This window comes from Hemitrygon akajei, unplaced genomic scaffold (genome assembly GCF_048418815.1).
Source record: "Hemitrygon akajei unplaced genomic scaffold, sHemAka1.3 Scf000047, whole genome shotgun sequence".
NCBI classification, from domain to species: domain Eukaryota; kingdom Metazoa; phylum Chordata; class Chondrichthyes; order Myliobatiformes; family Dasyatidae; genus Hemitrygon; species Hemitrygon akajei.
The window spans coordinates 4,262,004-4,271,182 of NW_027331933.1; the positions used below are offsets into that span (position 1 = coordinate 4,262,004).

Below are 9,179 nucleotides of genomic sequence, written 5' to 3' on the forward strand. Positions count from 1 at the left end.
AGAACCAGATTTAATATCATCGGGATATGTGGTGAAATTTGTTAACATTACTGTAGCAGTGCAATGAAACAGAGTATAAATAAATTTAGAGATAAAAAAAGACATGAGTTGCAGGTGGCGGAGGGGAAGTGTCTGTTCCTGAATCGTTGAGCCTGAGCTTTCCGGCTTCTGTATCTCCATCCCGATGGTAACACTGTGCAGAGGGCATGTCCTGTTGGTGGGCAACTTTAATTATGGACACCACTGTTACAAGAATCACCCCCAGTAATAATGATCAGTGAGGAGCAGAGAATCTGCATTTGCCAACAAGTCACTTTTATTATTTCAACTAAACAGGCACGTAGTTTCACACGCCATCATCACTCCAGGACACTCAATGAACAGTCAATGAAGAGAAAAGTTATTACCGGGGAAAGGAGTCGACTCTGGCCAGAGAGACGAGAGATAGAGACTGGGGAGAAAGAGAGCGGGGACAAAGGCAGGTGAGGTAGCGAGAGATAGAGGAGGGTAGAGAAAGACCATGGGGAGGGTCGCCGGGGAAGGCGATGAATCTGGTGTATAGAGAGATCGAGGGTTGGTGAAAGATTTTCGATGGGGAGAGAGATCGGAGTCGGGTGTTTGGTGTCGGTAAAAAGCGGGAGGGGGATAGACAGGAGAGAGATAAAGTGCGAGGTGATGCATTTTGTAGGCTCCAGTAAGAGCGGGATGTCTACATTATTGATACGGCTTTAGGAATTTTGAGATTTGTTTATAAATCCAAAAATCCACGATGGCATTGGCGATACACGCGACGTATTGCCGACAGCTCGCAAAATGTCTGGACGTATTTCAGCTGAACCACTGTGGCTGCAATCTGAAACCCCTAATTTCCCTTTAAGAAACGTACTGTTGAACATTCTAAATTACTCAGCAGTTTAACGAGCTGCTGAAGGACCAGATGGACTTGACTCTCGGGAATGCAGGTGAGGCACCTTTCAGCGATCAGCGAAGGTCAGCTATTACCATTGCCGGAAAAGAGGTCGGTTCGGAAGACTTCAAGCCAGACTAAGTCGACGGGCTATGAAGCATCCCCTGCCCGGCATCTTCGCGAAAGGCCAATGACTTGAAAACAAGATGCATTACGTAAGCGCATCATTGCAGTTTCGGAGGGAAATGAGGGGCTGCTGTCTTCTCTGTTTCATGGAGACATGGCTCAGTTCGGTGGAACAGCCGGAAGGCTTCTCAATCCACCGTTCGGAGAAGATAAGAAGGTCTCATTGTGGTGCTGGTGGGTGGGCAGGGGGTGGAACGGCGGTGTTGTTTCGTGATAAATTCTTCATGCTCTCCGTACATAGCGGTCTTGCCGCACCCTTGTTCCCGCAATCACAACATCCAATGATTGAGTTATGTCGGTGCTGCTTACCGACAGGTTCTCCTCATTGATCCGGACGGCACTTCACAAACCGCCAGAGCAGATGTTAAGCAAGCATACCATGTACTGAGTGCCGCGACCAGCAAACAAGGAACTGCCTACCCTGAGGACTTTCAAATCATTGTGGGTTTCCTATCAGGATTATTTAAAGAATTCTAGGCTTATTTGTCATCAGTACCAGCGGCTCCCGCACGCTCGACCACGGTTAGAGCACGATCAAAAAGCTAGCATTCCATCCCCAGACCGTATTTCGGGATTATAAACGTCTGGTTTTCATTCTCCTACCTCCATCCAGGCCGAGGGTGAGGAACAAGACACCAGATGTATCGGCGACAATGTCACGGGAATCGGGGGCCGACTACTGATTTGTTTCGAGGCGAGGACAGAAACAAAAATGACCCAGGGCTCATAAGAGAATCTAAATGTCACAATCTTTATAAAGACACCGGAGAACGAGTGTTTCCCACTGATTCATTCAGAGTCCAGAGTGTAGCTTAACCAGAAGCACTGGGTAAACACGCGGTCTGCAAAGTGCTGGGCAGTAGATTCGTGACAATATTTATCACATTTATTCATTATTATTCATCTATAGGTTTTGTTTCATATTTTGCTGGTTTGGTAGTTGTCTATTGCTGTAGTCAGAACTTTACCAGCTTCCCTGGTGGTCTAGTGGTTAGGATTCGGCGCTCTCACCGCCGTGGCCCGGGTTCGATTCCTGGTCAGGGAATAAAAATGTTTCCTGCTGTAAATTAATGTGTTGATTTCAAATTATTTTGTGTATTCATCGCTTCCACAACAACCCCATTCATGTCTGTGTTTAACCTGCATCCGCCTGATTCAGCGCCATAAAACCACAAAATATAGGAGCAGATTTAGGCCGTTTGGCCCATCAGGTTTGCTGCGACATTTCCTCTCAGCCCCATTCTGCTGCTTTCTACTGTGTGTACTACCTCTTTCCGTCTACAAATGCTGCCTGACCCGCTGAACACTGTTTATGCAGCGATTCAATATTTGTTCTGTATGACACTTGTTAGACAATGAAAACATGACTTTGAGAAAATATATCGCAGGTGCAATCTCAATAAAGCTGGAAGTAACTGTGCGAGGTCTTACAGACAATACCCTGCAATCGATACAATGTAGATTTGATCTTCTTCACTCCTCAATGCACCTCAATCCACTCAGAGGTGCTGTCTCTCTGTAGAAGAGGGTGACCATACATTTCCCATATTGGACTCTGGTCCTACTCACTCAGTTTGCCTACATCACCTTGACTCATCTGCTCGGGGTCATCACTGCTCAAATCTCAGTGAGTATTGTCAGGTCCGGTCGGGTTTATTGCCGTGTGCACAGGGACGGTGAGGGACAGGTACAATGAAACACTTGCAGCATCATTACAGGCTCGAAAAGACAGACAGTACGCAGAACATAAATTGTACAATTCTGCATCATGAACAAACGGTAGATATAAATCTTGTGCCAGTTTCAGACTTGGAAATGATTCCTCAGGCAAACTGATGACATAGATTGCGAACTATTATATCCACGGGGGAGCATCCAGGCCCAAGAAAGGCCTGTTTATTCATTTTCTTTAAACAGACAGACAACAGAGAGAAGGGCAAGTCTCTAGTCCTCTTCAGCCAGCCCTGGCATTCAATAAGATCAGGCTGCCCAGACTTTTTCTCAATCCTCCCCCCTCCCCCATACCGCAGTTGCCGGTCAAAAGTCGGCCGGACACCTCCACCAAATCTTCTACCGTCTCCCCAGGTGTGAGGAGATAAAATTCTGTCGCCCGCCTTTATTTCGACGCCCTGACAGCGCCCCCAGCTTCGATCAGAAGCATATGGATATGAATGTTATATAATGGGACATTGTTCTGAGTTTTGCTCAGTATTGACCGGACTTTCGGGAGGCAGAAGCAGTCAGAGTCTGTGGGAGGGAACAACTCTTGGGTGAAACCCTTTCCGCAATTGGATAACACAATGGATTGACATCTGCATGCACGAATGGGAGCTAGGTAGGATGCACGTAGTTTGACGAGATTGGTTGATGTCGGACCATTACACCGCGTCAGTGACAATCGGCGAGGTTGATTTTGACGGAAGGTCAGCGAACCGATTTGTCTATGGCAATAGGCGGGGTCGCTCGGTAGACAAGAGAGCAATGGGGAGTCTGTACAGTGAGTGATATGAAACGGCGAAAGCTTTTGGCTTTCAGAGACCGTGCTGCCCACTTCAGAGAAACAGTCATAATCTCAATCTCCCCCCTCCCAGCCGCGGCTGAACAATATTTCCTATTGAATATATAAATATTTTTATGTTGAAAATTCAAGAGTTTTCATGTAACCGAAATTTTACATGGTGGTATTGTCTTAACGGAGCACTGAACCAAATTCCAGGAGCAGATTTGTTTGAAAAATCGTTACTCCTTCATGTCATATTACCTGTTCGCCCCGACATTTCAGTTTACACCCGTTCGCTTGAACTTGTGAGGAGGAGGAGGAGGAAAAGGAGGATGGGGAGAGGGAGAGAGAGTCACATCGTAGACAGGGCAAGAGAAATAAACGGGGGAGTTTTAAAGGCAGTTGGAAGGAGAGAGTTACACGACAATTTACCAATTTCATGTTCACTTTCGGCCACTGTTTTCTTGACCACAGAGTAAGGCACCTCACCGACAAAACGAACTGGATCTTTCCGTCCCTTCATTTAAACTCGAACGCTGCAGAGCTGGTAAGTATTATCACCGTTTGGACTGAGGAGGAGAAATGGTTCTTGCGTTTACACATTGCCCTTCAACAGAGGGAGCAAGAGAGGGCACACGTTATATACTTCTTGATTCCATTCTTCCTGTTTCTTCAATTATAAAGGCAATTAATATTATATTAGCGCCATTAATTCTTAAAATTCCATAGTTAGTTCTGATTTGGACGCAAGGATTCTGCTCAGTGCGATAAATTGTCCGCTGTCTAACTTAAGGAAGTACGTTGGTGAACTAAGCGAGGCGCTCTGCATCCGTACAGTTGTAGAACACACCGGCATCAATCGCCCTGTTTCTAATCAGAATCTATTGTTAGACACTCTGTTGCAAAGTAAAAATATCGTCGCTAAATAAACTGTATTGGCATGTCGATTTGGCTAGTTTCCACCTGTCCCCACCCATCAGCAAGTACATTTTTCATTCCGCTTGTGTACACATAGATCTGCGCATAAATAAAAATTTGAGTTCACTTTAACGTAATCACCACTTGCGTATAATGCATGATCCCCCCGGTTAGATCCGTCACCAGATACAGATGAATTGAGTCACTGTCGGTTATTTTCGCGCAGTCGAAACTCAAGACGTCGACCAGCATATGCGGGTGTGAGGAGCGTGTGGTGGAATAAATTGTCAATGTTTTGCGTTGAAATACTGAATCAGGACCTCCTAATCTGGTATATATTTTCAGCTAAAAATGCTGCAAGAATTGAACTGACAGAAATATGGGATGTCAGCTTCACAAATTCTCGAATCTCCCCAGCTGGGGGAACAGGATTTATAGAAGAACGTGTTACCGGCTCCGGATTTGTGTCGGGTACGGTACCAGAACTCAGTACATCGAAATCCATGTCGTTAATAAAAATCGAATCGTGAAAGTACCGCGTTGAACACAGAATCAGAATCAGGTTTATTATCATCGGCATGTGACGGGAAATTTGTTAATTTAGCAGCAACAATTCAATGCAGTACATAATCTAGCAGAGAGAATAATAATAATAATAATAATAATAATAATAATAATAATAATAATACACAACTAAATCAATTACGCATATTGAATAGATCATGAAAAATGTGCAAAAACAGAAATACTGTATATTCAAAAAGTGAGGTAGTGTTCAAAGCTTCAAAGTCCATTCAGGATTCTGATGGCCGAGGGGAAGAAGCTGTTCCTGAACCGCTGAGTGTGTGTTTCTGTCTCATAACCTTAGACACCCAGGTTCAAACCTGATATCCGGTGCCATCTGTGTCGACGTTGCTCCTTTGCAGATTGGAAGAATTTTCATCGGCAGTGTCATGACGGTCTATTATCGTCCCTCATTAATGAGCTGTCCTTACTGTGTGAGGCTGATGACCTGACGTAGCTGGACAGCGGGTTGCAATGAGAATATTTAGGCTGCAATTGGTTCGTTCAGTGAGGGCGCAAACTGGACAAAAGCGTTTATTGCCGGAATGTGTGAGGTCATGTACTTCGTTGGGATTAGTATTAAATAAAGGACGATCGGTTGCGGTGAGACCGTCAAAGGAAACTGTTCAAGAATCAGAGATGGAGAGCAGATGGGTGGATCAGGTATTTTGCAAGGCAACTGCAGATTGTAGTTCATTGCAACTCGATTGGAAATTAGAAATAGAGAAAGCATTGTAATATATCTGTACAGGTTTCTACACAGATAGAAACCTATTGGTTGGCTCTGATGCGGTGTCGGTAATTTCACTCCGCATATATGCTGAAGGATACAGTAGCACCAGAGAAGCTTGGAACAATTTAACCGGCTTACCTCCCGTGAGGAATGTATGAATGACGAACAACTGAAGTTAACACAGTACACTGCAGAATATAGAATAAGGGCTGAATCTAAGGCGATGGATGAGGCGTGCAGTCGAGGAAAATTTGCAGGATGAAGAATATTCGTATAAATACGAATTAAAGCGGAATATCTGTACATACATTCCTGATACCATAGATTACTCGACGAGGCAGGGTTGTGGATGTTACAGCACAGGGCTGATTTAAATAGGGTATGGGCGCTTTAACAAAATAAAAGGAAATCGTGGGTTGCGAAACAGCCAAAGAAGACAGCTTGAAACGTGGGGAAGTGCAGCCGTGATCATATGGCATAACGGGACGGGAGCCATCAGTAACTGACGTGCTCCCTTACACTAGGAGTAACGTTTCGGGATTTTCTATTTAGCAACAATCTAAACTCATGGAACTGGTCTCCCGGCTGACGAGCATACAGAACGGCGACTTAAAATGCCAGGAACGGATTATGAATTAAACAAAGTCGGCCTGACGAATGGTCTCACTGCCGGGAACTGTACTGCATCGAATCTCAGGGATTGGGGATCTGTAGTCAATGACACTGTGGGTCGTCCTGACGAATGGTCTCACTGCGGGGAACTGTACTACATCGAATCTCAGGGATTGCGGATCTGTAGTCAATGACACTGTGGGTCGGCCTGACGAATGGTCTCACTGCCGGGAACTGTACTACATCGAATCTCAGGGATTGGGGATCTGTAGTCAATGACACTGTGGGTCGGCCGGACGAATGGTCTCACTGCCGGGAACTGTACTACATCGAATCTCAGGGATTGGGGATCTGTATCAATGACACTGTGGGTCGGCCTGACGAATGGTCTCACTGTCGGGAACTGTATTACATGGAATCTCAGGGATCGGGGATCTGTAGTCAATGACACTGTGGGTTGGCATGACGAATGGTCTCACTGCCGGGAACTGTACTACATCGAATCTCAGGGATTGGGGATCTGTAGACAATGAAACTGTGGGTCGGCCTGACGAATGGTCTCACTGCCGGGAACTGTACTACATCGAATCTCAGGGATTGGGGATCTGTAGTCAATGACACTGTGGGTCGGGCTGACGAATTGTCTCACTGCCGGGAACTGTACTACATCGAATCTCAGGGATTGGGGATCTGTAGTCAATGACACTGTGGGTCGGCCTGACGAATGGTCTCACTGCCGGGAACTGTACTACATCGAATCTCAGGGATTGGGGATCTGTAGTCAATGACACTGTGGGTCGGCCTGACGAATGGTCTCACTGCCGGGAACTGTACTACATCGAATCTCAGGGATAGGGGATCTGTAGTCAATGACACTGTGGGCCGGCCTGACGAATGGTCTCACTGCCGGGAACTGTACTGCATCGAATCTCAGGGATTGCGGATCTGTAGTCAATGACAGTGTGCATCGGCCTGACGAATGGTCTCACTGCCGGGAACTGTATTACATTGAATATCAGGGATTGGGGATGTGTAGTCAATGACACTGTGTGTCGGCCTGACGAATGGTCTCACTGCCGGGAACTGTACTACATCGAATCTCGGGGATTGGGGATCCGCAGTTAATGACACTGTGGGTCGGTCTGACGAATGGTCTCAGTGCCGGGAACTGTACTACATCGAATCTCACTGTTTGGGGATCTGTAGTCAATGACACTGTGGGTCGGCCTGACGAATGGTCTCACTGCCGGGAACTGTACTACATCGAATCTCAGGGATTGGGGATCTGTATTCAATGACACTGTGGGTCGGTCTGACGAATGGTCTCACTGCCGGGAACTGTACTACATCGAATCTCAGGGATTGGGGATCTGTAGACAATGACACTGTGGGTCGGCCTGACGAATGGTCTCACTGCCGGGAACTGTACTACATCGAACCTCAGGGATCGGGGATCTGTAGTCAATGACACTGTGGGTCGGCCTGACGAATGGTCTCACTGCCGGGAACTGTACTACATCGAATCTCACTGATTGGGGATCTGTAGTCAATGACACTGTGGGTCGGCCTGACGAATGGTCTCACTGCCGGGAACTGTGCTACATCGAATCTCAGGGATTGGGGATCTGTAGTCAATGACACTGTGGGTCGGCCTGACGAATGGTCTCACTGCCGGGAACTGTACTACATCGAATCTCAGGGATTGGGGATCTGTAGTCAATGACACTGTGGGTCGGGCTGACGCATGGTCTCACTGCCAGAAACTGTACTGCATCGAATCTCAGGGACTGGGGTTCTGTAGTCAATGATATTGTGGGTCGGGCTGACGAATGGTCTCACTGCCGGGAACTGTACTACATTGAATCTCAGGGATTGGGGATCTGTATCAATGACACTGTGGGTCGTCTGCCATATATTGCTCGCTTCTACCGCTTGCTCCCGCGATCTGCAGCATCTCCAGCTGCAGAGACGTACCAGAGATTTGATCAGGGGAAAGCTCCAGCTACAGCTGAGGGAGACGCTAACGCCCTCGGGTGGACTCTGCCACAACTACAGTAACACAGGAATTGAGTGCGATTAGAATCTGACAGAGGATGAAAATACCTCGCCATGCGAATCGTAGAGCGAAAGGACCGTGTCCACTTCTTTACACTGTCGCTGAAATATCCGTTCTCCGAGTTTGATTCTTTTAGTTTTACAAGACAGTAAAATTCCGAACTGCAGAGAGTTTAAGCTGCCTCGAGGGAATTGATCAGAGTCGGAATAGAAATGAACATTGCACATTGAGTAGAAATGTATTGTATTGAATTGTATTGAAGAGTGTAAAAATACGCAGTTCTCAACTGAACACAGAGGGTGCAGCGCTCAGACAGCATCAAGGGTGTTAAATTTTATTGGCAGTGGGGTTGTAGGTGTGAGCGCTGCGAGCAGGGTTCGAACCTGCGCGGGGAATCCCCATTGGATTTCAAGTCCAACGCCTTAACCACTCGGCCATCGCAGCTGAAGAATGTTCCGCATCGCATCAATGTTCAGCACCCACCGTAGTAGCACTACCCCTGAAGTGAGGGTTTTACTTGATTTATGCTTAGTAATGGAAAAGGTGATTCATTATTCCAATACAAATAGTATAATTGGACAGCTGTGGAATTTGTTTCAACACCGTTAGGTCAGAACGGGGGTGGGGAGGGATAACACTGACGTCAGTATCGTAAATGAAGGAGATTTCCAGTATTAGGGATAAAGATCAGGATCAGAATCGG

The 9,179-nt window shown here is 46.5% G+C and overlaps 2 non-coding genes across 2 annotated transcripts; one reads left to right on the forward strand and one right to left on the reverse strand.

Moving 5' to 3' along the window:
• Positions 1–2,066: 2,066 nt before the first annotated feature.
• Positions 2,067–2,138, forward strand: trnae-cuc (transfer RNA glutamic acid (anticodon CUC)). The gene has a single exon. It is a non-coding gene; the product is annotated as a tRNA-Glu (tRNA).
• Positions 2,139–8,838: 6,700 nt separating this feature from the next.
• Positions 8,839–8,920, reverse strand: trnas-uga (transfer RNA serine (anticodon UGA)). The gene has a single exon. It is a non-coding gene; the product is annotated as a tRNA-Ser (tRNA).
• Positions 8,921–9,179: the final 259 nt, after the last annotated feature.